At 41.6% G+C, this 14,058-nt stretch overlaps 1 pseudogene; it reads right to left on the reverse strand.

The window, feature by feature from the left end:
• Nucleotides 1–531: 531 nt before the first annotated feature.
• On the reverse strand, nt 532–5,220 carry LOC122747472 (annotated as a pseudogene).
• Between the last annotated feature and the right edge of the window lie 8,838 nt (nt 5,221–14,058).

The raw sequence follows: 14,058 nt of genomic DNA on the forward strand, positions 1-14,058 counted from the left end.
GGGGCAGCTAGATGGCACAGTGGATAGAGCACCGGCCCTGGAATCAGGAGTACCTGAGTTCAAATCCGGCCTCAGACACTTAACACTTAACTAGCTGTGTGACCCTGGGCAAGTCACTTAACCCCAATTGCCTCACTAAAAAAAAAAAAAAAAAAAAAGAAGGTATTGTTCTCAGAAGCTAGACTGTGAATTCAACTTGAGAACACCTTCAAAACCAATGGATTTGAATGATGCCAACCAATCAGCTTGAAGCAGTGTGTAAGGACCGCCTCTGTTCCAGACCTATAAAAACCTTCCACAATCAGCTTGCTAGAGAGTTCCTGATTAAAGCAGGCTCATGGCGGAGGACTTGAGGAAGAACCCAACCAGGCTGGAATTCTAGGCTGGGTAGGACTTCTTTTTCTTAACTTTCTGAACTCCTTGTAAATATCTGTATGCTTTAATAAGTGTTTAATGCCCAAAGACTGGTGCCGAAGCTTCTAATTTAAGGCGATCACACAATCTAGATTTTAAACATCACACGTATGAGGTCTAGAGGTTTTCCAATGTTGTAGGACCAGTGTCCCGCAGAATGGTGGAAGCTGACAGCAAGGGAAGCTTCTTCATCAGAGATGATGACCTCTGAAAGTAGGATTGACTCAAGCCCGCCATTTTCCCAGTAGACAGGCACTAGGAACGGTTTGGACAGGGAAGTGCTGAAGTGAAATGTAAATTGCCTAATTAACAATCCTGCAAACTTTCATGTTCCAATGAGGTAAGCCTCCTAGCAGATTATATCAATAGTTAAAATAAGTCAAGCTCTGTTAATGTATGCTTTTGAGTGTCCCGTATTACACATTCCTTTTATGTTTGGGAATAAATTACCACCTGCATACCTGATTCATATATTAAGAACATTTTTCACTCCCCCTCCCCCCTTTGGGAGATTTAAATGTGAACTATAAGTAAAATTGTCCCCAACGGTTTCCAGGGTGAGAGAATTAACAAGTTGCCAAGTGTGAGAAGAGGGAGCTTAACCTTTCTTATTAAAGGAAGGCTGGCCAGGCCTGAACCTGGCCCAACTCCATGCCTGGGGAAAGAATAAGGAATCAAAATACCTTCAGCTCCTGCAGTAGCCTAGCAATGGTTTCTTAAAGTTAGAATGGTAATGGTAGATTTTAAGGCAGTTAGGTTGGGAGGGAAAGAAAAAACACCTTTTGGCGTTTGCTTGGACTATGTAAGTCAATGTGGAGAAGCAGCGTTGGGGTAGGGGCTGAAGGAAGTGTCTTTGGAGTCAGGAAGAGCTGATTTCAAGTGCTACCTCTCGCTTAGACCAGCTGTATGTCCATCAGCAAGTCACTTTACCTCCTGGTGTCCCCAGATAACTTTCCAAGATGAGTAAGAAACAGAGAGAAAATGATCCTCTCTCCCCGTCCTTTTCCAGGACTCCCCCTCCCTCCCACTTCTCTTTGGTAGAGGTGCAGGTTGATTCTCTCCACACAGCTGCTTCCTGTCTCAAATGTTTCTTCTACTCCTTGAACTGTTTCCAAGGCTTGGCAAGCTTTGCTTTTTAAAAGCCTCCAGGGGCTTGGCCAGTCATCAGCTAGCCAATGCCACACTCCTCTGTCCATTTAATCAGAGAAACTTTTTTTTATACTTAGTAAAGGGATAGGAGTAGACACTTCATCAGCATATTGTTCAGTTGTTTCAGTTGCGTCTGACTCTTAGTGACCCTATTTGGTGTTTTCTTGGCAAAGAGAGTGGTTTGCCATTTCTTTTTCTAGCCCCTTTTACAGATGAGGAAACTGAAGCAAACAAGGTTAAGTGACTTGCCCAGGGTCATAAAGCTAAGTGTCTGAGGTCAGATTTGAATCCAGGAAGATGAGTCTTCCTGACTCCAGGCCTGGTGCTCTATCAACTGTGCCACCTAGTTGCCTCTTCATCTGCATGTAATCCCTCTTTAACTTCATTATCTGCCTTTTCTTTCTGTGACTATATTAATTGAGCTGGGGGCAGTGGATGGAGGACCAAATTGCTTCACCTCTACTACAAACTTGTCTCATTCTCCCTCGTATCCTTGCACATAGTAGGTGCTTAATATTTGTTTAATTGAACTTGTGTATTTGTCTTTCCCTCCTTTAGAATAGGGCCCTTGTTATATCTACAGTGCCTAGAACAATGTCTTGTACATAGCAGATATTTGATAGATGTTTGTTGAATTGCATTCATTACAAAGTTCAGTACTTTGCCCTGAGAATTTGGAGGTGATGTGGGAAAGTGGTGGATTGTAGGTCTGTGGTTATCTCAGGGATGTCCTTATAGCTCTGGTTAAGGAGTCTCAAGTCAGCATCGAGGTAGTAAAAAGGGGTGGGGAGACTGGCTAATGAGGCCCAACTCCCTAGAACATGTGTAATGTGTTCTTCTGGGTACCAGCCCATGTAGAGGCTTCCTGAAATGTATGATAGAGAGCTCTTTTCTGTCTTCCACTTCAAAACATACATAAACTTTAACTGTTTCCAGTATAATCCCCTCCCCAAATATATTTTCCCCAGAAATGTACCAGTTCTATTAATGAAGATTCCTCAAAAAACCAAAATGTTATCTCCAAATAGAAACCACACCATCTTTCCCAGCCAGACCTCTCTCACACATGTGCCCAGAGAGAAGAGTGGGTGAACCAGCAAGATGGTATATATCAAGTGCTCAGGAACTGTTGGAACCAGGCATAGCACCTCCCACTTGTGAGCAGGTGCTGACTTCCTCCATGTCAGGACAGGGTAGATGATTCATCTCCAGGGCTAATTTGATTCCAGTCTGGTGGCTTAGTACCTCTCCCTCCATGGGAACCATTTGAAGAAGATGGGCAGACAGACAAGACACACACATACCACCTGTCATCCTTGCAAAAGTTTTACTGAGTTCTAAATTTTATATAATGGAACAAAAAAAGACCCACAGAGAGAGAAGAGAGGGGGCTTTAGGAGAGACTGCCCAGTCCTCCCACCCTATGCAAACTGACCTAGTCAACCAGGGCCATGCGTCCTAAAATAACCCCAAAAGAAAAAAATTACTCCTAGCTCCTAAAATCAAGAAGGGGACAGTTAGGCATGGGGGTGGGGGTGAGTTCAAAACTCAGTACAAGGAAGGGAGAAATGGATTCGCCTGTTCAGGGTTCAGATGTACAACAAGGCAACAGGAATACTGGATCAAGCAGCCAATAGCAGAACCCTTGGTCTCTGTGTTGTGGATACAGTTCTATTTCATATATTTATGTATAAATACAGAGGGACATTTGGAAAATATAGACTCTAGGTTTTAGGGGGAAGGACATGGAGAGGAGGTGGCCAGTAGGTTCCCAGGGAAGCCTGCATTCCCCTTCACTCTTTTGGCTTCAAGTTTCTCTTCCTTTGTCCTCCTGTTTGCTTCACTTTTCTCCTCTGTCTTTGTCTCTTTCTCCTTGAAGTTGGACAAGTTCTTTCTACCACCCTCACCTTTTTTCATTGGGGTTTGAAAACTCCTCCTTGTAGGCAGTTCTCTTGTCTGAAGAACACATAGAAATTTATTTCTCATAATCTTCCTCCTCCTGCATCCCATCCTCAGGAATATGCTGCATTTGGACACCAGAGGCATGTGAGAACATCCATAGGTTCTCAAATAATCTCTGCTTGTTCCAGGTGCTCATGGATATTCTGGTTCATCGTATTAAATGGGCTGAGATGAACTTTGAAATATGGTCCAAAGAATTCAGAGTAGTCGTTGTAGGGAAGATCTCTCCCTGGGGATCTCTGTGTCCAAGGCCAACGCTGTCTCATGTGTGCAACACCCTGGCTACATTAAGGATAGCATGGCCACCTCAGCATCAACATCAGAATGGGTAGATTGAAACTCTTGAAAAACTCCACACACTCAGCATGGCATGAAGTGGCAAAATTGAAAAAAATCTAATCGGGTCTCCAAACAGAAAATCAGAACCATGCTGCAAGACCCCTGCACTGGGCTTGAAAGGACTGCCAAGCTAGGTCAAGCTAGTCCCTTCTCAAGACTAGCTTCTCACTGGGCTCAGCTGTTCCAACTACTGGGTCCAGTTGCCAAAGGCACCTTTAATTGTTCTTCCAATGTATCAGATCTCACAAGATAGTAACCCAATTCATTTAATCTCTGGTATTTATATAATTAACAGTAAAGAATATCTATAACTGAAACAGAAGAAAGGATTCCATCACCTTGGACTTCTTTGGCTTAATGATGATCTTCATAAGATTTCTCATCAATTCCATCTCCAGGCAGGTAGTTGAGAGTACAGTATTTATCTTTGCCAGCTCCAGTGCCTGGTAGGCTCCCCCGTTCCTGTGAAGCACTCTCTGTACTTAGGAAAGGATAGTGTCATGACCTGATCTGTGGTGTAGAAAGCCTCTTCTATGCCATCTCCATGGTGAATGTCAGAATCAATATGTAGTCCCTTCTGGTGGTACTTTAACAATTCTAGGATGGCCAGCACAATATCATTGATGTGACAGAAGCCAGAAGCTTTGGAGTTCTTAGTAGAGTGTGGACCGCCATAATAACATTTATTAAGCTTCACTGGACCTGCTGGTGGATAGCTGACAGAACTCAAATAAGCCATCAGACATTGGGCAGTTTTTGCCAACATGAAACCTCAGCATTTGCTTGCTGAATTCTGATATGTTATCAGGGTGAATGCATCACAAAAACTTATTGTACTCATCACGGTGGTGCCTGCTCATCTCATCTGAATTGGCTTTATGGGGACAACAGATTTCCATCTTCTGGAAGAGTCTAGGGTTGAGCAGGTTGTGAGTCATTCCGATTTGACAGGGCTTCATTGGGTGGCCCTGTCCATAATAGTGACCTTTAACATCCCTCTTCTCAGTAGTAACAGACTCTGTTTTGTGCCCTGAGTGAGCATCACCTCATGCCCTCACATCTATGCATAGCACTAGACTGTCCCCAGTACCCAATGATCAGGTTCTCCAATTTCATATATCTAATGAACATTAATTAGCATTTGCAAAGGGATATTTGCTGAGAAAGTACAGTAAAGACCAAAGGACAAGAACCTCCGAAATTGGGAGCACACTCTCCTCTATCACCTTGGTAGTTGGGTAGAGTTGGCTCAAACTTAAAGTGGTTATTATAAACTCCCCCTCCCCCACCACCCAGGTTCACTTCTGGGTGTGGCACAGCTGATAGCTGAGTCAACCCTTTGCTTGCAGGACACATTGTCTCTCAGCTGCTGTACTGATTCACTGCTGGTATGGATCAAGCTAGTTCTTCCTTAGGACTGGTTTCTCACCAGGTTCAGCTGCTGCAGCTACTGGGTCTAGTTGCTGAGTGTACTTTTGTTGGTTCTTTGAACTTTTCAGATCTCACCATTTCATTTAACCTCTGATGCTTTTTTTCTTTTTTTTTTTTCTGGAGGGCAATGAGGGTTAAATGGCTTGCCCAGGGTCACACAGCTAGTAACTGTCAAGTGTCTGAGGCTGGATTTGAACTCAGGTACTCCTGAATCCAAGGCCAGTGCTTTATCCACTGTGCCACCTAGCTGCCCTGATGCTTTTTTTAACCTAACATCAGAAAACTGAAATAGAAGAAACAGAAATACCATGTGTTTATGACTACATGGTAGCCAGCGGGGGAGTTAAGGTAGTCAGCAACAGGCAGTAGTCTACTCAAGCCATTGCCACCTATTATCACCACTGCCACTGCCGCTTCTGCCATTGCCACCTATTGTCACCACTGCCACTGCCGCTTCTGCCATTGCCACCTATTGTCACCACTGCCACTGCCGCTTCTGCCTTTGCTACCTCTCCCCTCCCTCCTAGGCTTACAGCAATTCTTATATTGGATGCTCCGTTAGAGAAGATGGAAATATTTCATGTATTTGAGCCTTCTGTATGTACACTCAGTTGGGCAGCTAGGTGGCACAGTAGATAGAGCACTGACCCTGGACTCAGGAGGACCAGAGTTCAAATCTGGCCTCACATACTCGACACTACTAGCTGTATGACCCTGAGCAAGTCACTTAACCCCAATTGTCTCAAACATCAGGGGCCATCTCTAGTTGTCTTGAGGTATATCTTGCCACTGTACTCAGATGACTCTGGAGGAGAGAGTGAGGCTAGTGACTTTGCACAGCCCTGCCTCTTAAGTCATGATATCACCTCCTGATGTCATGGTCCTCTTCAGGAATGAAGGACAAAGAACAACAACAAATGCAAATGCATACTCAGTTATATTCCAGCTCAGCAGGTAATTTAAAATGTTTTTTTTTAAATCTCCATACAGTAAACTAACTGGAAATAGAGAATGCTTGCATGTACTCTGAATTAGAGGGGATTTGGGGATAGGGGGATGGCCCCTTCGTCATGCATTTCCAGAAGCAGGCTCACCAAGCTTCTATATGTTTTGGCACTAGGCAGAGCATATTGAACATACTCTAAGAACTTAACTTTTATTGACTAGTCTCCTCACCCCACCTCCCAATTACAGTATTAAGGAAAATTCTTTGGTCAGAGGGACATCTTGGCTAAAGTCAATCTATGATGCTGATGAGAAATGGGAGGGGGAATCTCCTCAGCTCCAGGCTTTACCAAAGACCATTCTGAAAAACACATTTCTTTAGTCAAATTACTCTTTAGTCAAGGAAGAACTACGAGTTCCTCTTTTGTTACCTATCCATTGAAATCTGGTTATTATTTTAAAATCATATGTTATATATGTGTCCAAAGGCAGGGTGATGGGTGCGTTTTTAAAAATGAAATAATGATGTAACAGATAAGTACATGATAAAGTGCTTCTGAGTTCTTCAATAAAAGTAACATTTTATTTCCAAATAAAGGTATTTTTTTTCCAAACCCTCTCTGGAGACCAAGGAGTTATCATCCATTCAACAATGAAACAGGAAACTATCTTGTAAAGCCAAACTTTCTGGTTCCTGTTTTCCCAGACAGACATATGAGGACGTGGTGATACTCAAGGGAAAGTAGAGATAGAACACTCAGCAGTATTACCTTTAAAATATATTTTATTATTGATTTTTAAAAACATCACTATCACTTCTCAACAAATTGTACCCAGCCTCAACTAAGGAACCCTCCCTTATAACAAACACCCTTGTCACTATAATAGTTCATTATGGTTGAATTCTTTTTTTGATTGTTTCTTCCAGTCTCCTAGATTTCAGATGTAATGTTAGGGCTGGGCTTTGCCAGCACTGTTGGATGCTCAGGGTTAGTCCTGTTGCTACTTTCATGAGAGTATTGAGTGTTGTGTTAGTCCAGATTCTCAGGGATAGTCTGAGAAGCTACCAGATTTCAGTATTCCCAAAATGGTCTTATACGGGGCAAAGTCTAATTGATCCCTCCCTCTGAGCTCTGCAAGCTCCTGACCTGAGGTTGGGTCTAAGCAAGAGTAAACTGCTGTTGGATTCCACCCCTATGAGTCAGGTGGAAAGCAATGGAAACAATTACAGGCTCACCTTTGGCAGTCTGGGATTCCTACCCTGGTGGTTCCTCTGAAGGCTGGGTTAAAAGCTAGAATTGAGACCCTACTCTGCTCCTGGGATCAGAGCCACAGTGCTGCTGATTGCTTCTTGATTTCCTCCATTTTCAGTACAGCGCCCAGGACCTCTTCAACTTATGTTAGGGTAACAAAGCTCCCAGTTTGCCCTTGTCTTTTTCATGATGACTTGGTATGGGTCTGGTGTTGCTCAGGTATAGATATGGGGCCTCTTCTTGTGCCTATTTACAGCCTCTTCATATTCACTTGAATGTCTGAAGCCCTCATTATCTGTCTTCCTCTCTATGCCTACTTAGGCTTAACAAATGACTCACTGTGACTTTTTATGTTTTTTTGAATTAGGATTTGGTCTGATGCATTTTCTAGATTTTTAAGAGGTATTTTTTTTTGGGGGGGGGGGAGTGGTAGAACTCACTGCTCTACCTTCTACCTCACTGCTTCTACCTGCTATTCTGCCTTCTTGGCTTTCCCTTGGAATCATAAAAATTTGAAAGTTAGAAGGGATGTCAGTGGCCAACCAGTCAAACTCATAACTCTAAGGAATCCCCACTATGAAAAACTAGGCAAGTATTCATCTACTGACACTCAAGACATCACATTCCACTTTTGGATAGCTCTAATTGTTGGAAAGGCTTTCATTGTAGCAAGTACAAATTTGCTTCTTTACAACTTTAAGCTTCTATTTTTACCCTTATGTTATTTGCAGATTTGATGAGGATGTCACCTATGCCTTTATCATAGTCACTGATAAAAATGTTAAGCAGCATAGGACCATGCCCAGATCTCTGGGGTACTCCACTGGAGACCCCTTGCCAACTTGACATCATACCATTACAACTATTAAAACTTCAAATGTAAGTTTCCAATTTTGAGGGAAACCCCAGGCAAGAAGGCAATAATGATCACAAGTTTCTAACCCTCTGCAACCATATGTTTCACCTCTTAGAAAGACTGAAACCTCAGATCTGTTTAGAGGATTGCTATAGCATTACTTTGAGATTCCCAGTTCTATAGATTTGGGTATGGGATTGTTCTTCTAAAACAATCCATTATATTGTAAGTTCCCTTCCACATTGTGGGGGTTAGGGGTGTATCACCCCTAAGATCTGGAGAATCTGCATAAAGTTTTTGGCCTTCCCTTCCAGAGAAGAAGTCTGAATTTTTTCGTTTTCTTTTATGGGGTGTTTGCAGTACTTTATTGAAAATTTGGGTTGATATTATATAATGCTCTACATATATTTTATGCATTTCTGAGTTCCTCTACTTTTTCTGTGTCATCTGCCGGCCTCTTTGTGTGTCATCTGCAGCTTCTGCAAAACTACTCAAATGTTCCCATTGAATTTCTTATGCCGATCTGTGATATAGTGAAACTGAGATGGGAAAGTCGTGACATGGAAGGGGTAATTGTACTTGTCTCTTCTCTATCCTTATATTTTTAGCACCTAACACAGTGCCTTACACATGATAAGAACCTAATAAATGTTCTTTGAATTGAATCGAAGAAAATGAAATATAAATGTAGCAAGTGTGCCCTGGCTCATGCTCTCATAGCCAGGTAGGCTACATGCTTCCTCTTAGGGTTTTAGGATACCCTGAAGGGTTTGGAGGTGCCTTTTCCTCTCCTGCTGTCAGGATTGTGTCTTTTCCCTATTATCATTGGCCCAGACCCACACCAGCTGTGTTCCTCCTATTGTCAGGGGCCAGAGACTACTACTCCAATTCCATTTAACCACTCACCATCAGGTAGCTTTTAAAAAAATAGTATTCAGAGACATAGCAAGAGGGCAGCTAGATGACACAGTGGATAGAGCACTGGCCCTGGAGTTAAGAGGACCTGAGTTCAAATCCTGCCTCAGACACTTAACACTTCCTAGCTGTGTGACCCTGGGCAAGTCACTTAACCCCAATTGCCTCACCAAAAAAAAAAAAAAAAAGATGAAATGAAAGACATAGCAAGAACAAAGTACAAACATTTCTCTCAGTACTTCCGGGTTAGTCTCCCCATATCACTTGGGTCTCTAGGGAGACCTTAGCTCAGTTTCTACATAGCATTGGTCCCACCAAATTCATGTCCAGATGCTGTATGTCTTCCAGATGGAGGCCTCATTTCAGCTTCCACTGGCTTGAGTCCAGAAGGTCACACCAGAAGGTTGATCCTTGTTCCTTAGGGCATCGGTCATGGGCTTGCTGCAAAACCCAACATGGATTCCAACTCCTGGATTCCTATGATTCATTCTCTTGATCTTTTGCAACTCATAAAACCGGGTTCTCCACAGCCTTTGCTTAGAACAGAAAACCTCGAACATATAAGCCAAGGACTGAGGCCCATTTTGGGGGGAGGTCACATGGCCTCAAAGGGGAGAAGGCTCCAAGGCCTTTCCCCTTACAGCATCCTGTCTAAGTAGATGCCCTGAGATAAGGAGTCACCAAGTAAATTGAAGAGAGGTGGCCAAAGATGACTCAGGCCTTTGTGATGACACTCCCAGTCCCAGCTGTGTAGCCAATTGAAGCAGGCTCCTCCCAGCTACTTGGCTAGCAGACTGGAGCCAGTTATAGAATGTCTAAGCATGTTTCATTCCACAGCATCACGATTCTTTCAGAAGCAGACATCTCAGCTTTTCCGAATGGGGAAATTTAATCAGCCAAGAAAGATGATGGGATCCACAGATATTCTAAACCTGTGTTACAGGAGAAGATATAATCAATGATTTTACAGGGTATGATTGATCCCAAGTCGTACACCTGGTCACAGTTCACCTTGCCTGACACCGTTTTAAAGGGGCATCTTGACTTTTGAAGGGGCACCATGAGGCAGTTCAGTGCAGTAGAAAGAACACTGTATTTAGTGTCAGAGGGCTTACATCTTAGCTTTGACATTATAATGTGTGTGACCTTGAGCAAGTCTCTTTCACTCCCTAAGTTTCAGTTTTCTCATTCACAAAATCAGGAGATTGGGCCACTATAGATGATCTCTAACACCCTTTCTAAAGCTAAGTCTAAGGTCCTGTTACATTAACTTAACCCTTTCAGCAGGGACTCTACCAATCAATGAAGCTCATCCCCTTCACCTTAGTCATTCATTCATTTCTCTTATCTATCATCTATCCATCCATCCATTCATCCATCCATCCATTCATCCATCCATCCATCCATTTGCTTATCTATCTATCTAGCATATCTTTATGTATGTTTGCCATATGTATGTATATATTGATCTCTATATGTCTATCTAAATTTCTATCTATCTATCACCTATCTCTATGTATCTGTGTGTATATCTGTCTGTCTGTCTCTAAGTATCTGTCTATAGGCCTCTATGTATGTAACCGTTTGTCTATCTGTATGTATCTCTGTCTCTGTATCTAGTTAACTATCTATAAATCCATCTCTTCATCTATCATCTATTTCTGCATATGTATGTATGTCTAGCTATATGTATGTACCTATACATTTATCTCTATATACCTAATAAACTCTCTATGCATCTACCATATCTGTCTGTCTCTATCTCTATGTATATACGTATGTATATACATATGTATATTTCTCTAGCCATCATCTCTATATATGTATGTATCTATATATGTATGCACTATATATCTATATTTTATGCATCTTTGTATATATGTAGCTATCTTTATATCCCTCATCTATATTTCTCAATATATGCATGTATCTATATATCTATCTCTCTGTATCTATCATCTCTCTGTTTCTATGTATCTATCTCTATGTATGTATATATGTATGTATATCTTTTATCTATCTCTATGTATCTATGTATTTGTCTCACATATGTTTTTCTTTATATCTATCAGTGTATCTATTCATCTATTGTCTAGCTATCTATTTATATCCATGTATATGTATGCATGTATGCATGTATGCTTGAGTATATGTATCTCTCTCCCTCTCCTTCTCTTCCCCCCCCCTCTCCCCTCCCCCCCTCTCTTCTCATCTCTCCCTTCCTCCTTGCCTCCCTTCCAGTAATGTGATTTCATCAGTGTAGGGAGCTCTGGATGAGGAGTTTTTCTACCAATGTCATTCAACACTTGCTCTTCAGCTTGTAGCCTTAGAAAGTTTCCCGAGATGCTGAAATCTTAAGTGACTTGCACAGTCAGTGTACTTTGGAGGCAGAATATGAACCCAGTCTTCCTGCCTCTGAAGCCAGCTCCCTGGGCACTGTATGATTCTGCCTCTCAGGCATGTATTGTTTTAAGCCAATATCTAGCCTTACTCTATTACCTCGTGGTTTTAGCAGTAGTCAGAAAAGCTACTGTAAAACTCTACTCCTTTCTATTTCCAGGAACAGATTCTTCTCTTCTTTCACAAGTTATGGCCCCTGTTGAGCATCCCACTAAGTTGTAGCCTGAGTGTCCATGCCTTCCCTAGCTCAAGGTTCACAGTGCCACATATTCCTGCAAATGATTTTGGGGGTAATTTTTTTTAAATTAAATTTTATTTTTTTTAATCTTAAAAATAATTTTCTTTTAAAAATGTTTACATTTAATTTTTAATTTATGGTATAAAACAAGTATCTCTATTATATGTTATAATAAGAAGATGATTGCACACAAAACTACAAATCTATTATATACAACTTGCTATTCCTTTTAAATATATAATAAAGTTATCATAGAAATTTCTTTTTTTCCTTCCCTCCCCATCTCCAGAGATGGCTACCATCAGACAACAATATGTTTGTATATGTGTTTATATGTATGCATATATATGCAAAAATAATTCTATACACACTTCTATTTATCAGTTCTTTCTTTAGATGCAGATAACATCTTTCTTCACATGTTCTTTTGATGACTCGTGGCTTAGGTGCCTATGAAGGACTGACATTCAAGAACCCTATAATTACAGTTTTATAGTATCAAAGATGCTCTGATATAGAGAAATGAGAATTCTCCACTTCCTACCCCAAAAGAGAAGTTTTCCCTTTTATTCAAACCAATATTTGAGCTACTGTTTCCATGACTTAAACTCTTGGTGTTTCTAAAGATATAACCAAGGATCAGAGTCTATGGGACCTCAAAAGTCACTTGCTTCAACCCCTTATTAGATAAACAAAATGAAGTCCTGAGAACTTTTGGCTTGGCAGAGGCACCACAGTTAGTGAGAAGGAGCTGCAGGATTAAAATGTATGTCTCCTGTGACTCCCAGTTAGATGCTCTCGCTATACCACCCTGTCTCAAATACTGAAAGAATACAACATCAAAATATCCACTGCTCTGTCCACACTTTTCAGTTTCATTAACTCCCGGGCTCTCAGTTTTGGAAGAGACTTCAGAGTTTTCTAGTTTAAATTTCAACCCATGCTTGAATCAGGAAATTCCTCTACAATGGTCACCATCAAGGAAATTGTCATCAAGTCTGAGCTTGAACTACCTTCCCCAGAGGGGGAGGTTTGGGGTAACTCTACTTTTTGGACATTTTCCCTCATACCAAGTCCAAACACACCTTTGTAACTCACAAGTTATGCCCAATCAAAACAAGGATAAGCAGCAAATGTTGCTGTGGAGGGTAGTTTGGCTGAAGAGGGATTTCTCCATTCCTAACAGAAAAGGAGCAGAGCTTCTTCTCTCAGGCCACATCTAATCTTATCCCACTGGATCATCTTAGGGCATAACTTTCCCTTTGGTCACTATCCTCTTTCGTCTCCTTTTTGGTGGTAGGAGATTTCACTTAAGGAACCAGCATTGAAATCAACAACTACAATGACCAGTAGGGGTGGTGGTTTAAGGTAGGGGTAATGACCCCCATTTCCCTGTGGATCCTTTTTTTATACAGATTATTAATAAAAGCATAACCATTTCCTTTCACAGATACAGTTTATCAAGCTCCCAGATCAGAATTAATGAATGATCACTAGAATGGGATTGAATCTCTTGACTTATTTTTTAGTTTTGTGTATTCAAGCTAGCACTGTCACCCCCAAATTACACTCTCCTTGTGCAATTAAAGATGTATATGATTGAAAAGCAGTGAAGGTTGATCTTTTAATTATGTAGAAAATTCTGGCTTTATAGAACTATTGAAAATATCAAATAAACAGTTGAAAAAGAATGGAAAACTCCAGATATAGAACATCTATCCTTTTAATTCACCAGCTGCTTGTATTCTCAGGGAATTACAGTTTCGTCTCCTCCCAGCTGGATTATTTCAATGAACAGTTGTGAGACAGAGAAGGTTATGACTACTCAAAACTCTGCGTCAGTCACCATTCAAAGCATCCCCCATTGTTGCTGGTGCTGCTGCACTCCAAGTTCTGTTACAGTCCCCCATCTGTGCATCATCCCACTGTCTGTCAGTCTATTGCAGAGCAATTCAAAAGCACCCACAGCAATGGAAAATCCCTCCTTCAGCTCAAACATGCATTAGTCCAGTCTCTTCCCAGGCTGGGAAGCCTATACATCCCAAGATCCCTAGACAGCATCTGGACACCTTTTCTTCCACCTGTAGAAGGGTTGGCCAGAGGCACCGTCATATCCCTTCATGGTATTTGGACTTTTGCAGTCTCATGCAAAATCA

This window comes from Dromiciops gliroides, chromosome 3, assembly GCF_019393635.1.
Source record: "Dromiciops gliroides isolate mDroGli1 chromosome 3, mDroGli1.pri, whole genome shotgun sequence".
NCBI classification, from domain to species: domain Eukaryota; kingdom Metazoa; phylum Chordata; class Mammalia; order Microbiotheria; family Microbiotheriidae; genus Dromiciops; species Dromiciops gliroides.